The 916-nt window shown below is 70.4% G+C and overlaps 1 protein-coding gene across 1 annotated transcript in view; it reads left to right on the top strand.

Moving 5' to 3' along the window:
- Positions 1–916, top strand: part of AGRN (agrin) — a 17,920-nt gene that overhangs the window by 15,728 nt on the left and 1,276 nt on the right. The gene's annotated exons all lie outside the window — the stretch shown is intronic.

The following is a 916-nucleotide window of genomic DNA, read 5'->3' as shown; positions in this document are numbered from 1 at the left end:
GAGGAAGCTGCCGCTCGCGTTGCGCCGGCTGCTGAGAGCTGGGTGGCCGCCCGTGGCCGCGGGCGCCGGCCTGTGTAGCTGCGGGGTGGCCCGCACTTTCTCAGACAAAAGAAACGAAGCTGCTGAGGAGGGGGGTGGACAGCGTGCGGCCGCGCACTTGCCGGCACGCTGGTCTGCGCGTCCCTGTCCCCGCGGAGAGGACACGGGTCCGGCGCGGGCTGGAGGGTACAGGTGGGCTCTGCTGACGGAGGGCGGGTCACACCGGACACTCGGTCGGGCTCAGGCCGGGCAGCCCACCACGGAGCCCCTCTTACCAACAAGGCGCCTGCTGCCCAGTCCCTGGGCGCAAGGCTCGACGGTACCAACCAGGGCGGTCAAGCGTCCAGCTCTTGTCTAACTTGAAAGGAGCTTTGTCTGCTTCACCCACAGAGGGTGTCAGACCCTTGGCCTGGCAGCCCAGCCCTGCTGCCCAGTGGCTGGACACTGGAGAGAAGCTGAGGGGCTGGGGTGGCCTCGCGGTGTCTGATCTTGGCCGGGAAGGCCACCGCAGGCAGGAGGCACCGGGCACTGCTGGAGCACAGGGGCGGGCGGACATCCGTGCTGCCAGGTGGCATGAAGGAGGGTGGGGCGCGGGGCCACCAGGCAGGGGTCCCCCCCGAGCTCAGTGCCCTGCCAGGCCCCGGCAGGGCAGCGAGAGCCGGGTACCTGCCTGTGGGGTGAGCGTCCCTGGCAAGGATCTTCTGCCCCTGCCGTTGGGGTCACCCCACACACACACCGCTGTCGTGGTCACACCCCCAACCCCACCGTCGGGGTCAGGCTGGCCAGAGTCGCAGCCTCTGCCCCACCCTCAGGACACAGGCGCCAGGTGCAGCAGTGGGTGGGGCGCCGCCCTGCAGCCCTGGCTGGTCACCTGGGG

Source organism: Condylura cristata, unplaced genomic scaffold (genome assembly GCF_000260355.1).
Source record: "Condylura cristata isolate star-nosed mole 26May11 unplaced genomic scaffold, ConCri1.0 scaffold00058, whole genome shotgun sequence".
Taxonomy (NCBI): domain Eukaryota; kingdom Metazoa; phylum Chordata; class Mammalia; order Eulipotyphla; family Talpidae; genus Condylura; species Condylura cristata.
The sequence above is the reverse complement of the archived record's forward strand: the minus strand, read 5'-3'. Positions and strand labels throughout refer to the sequence as shown.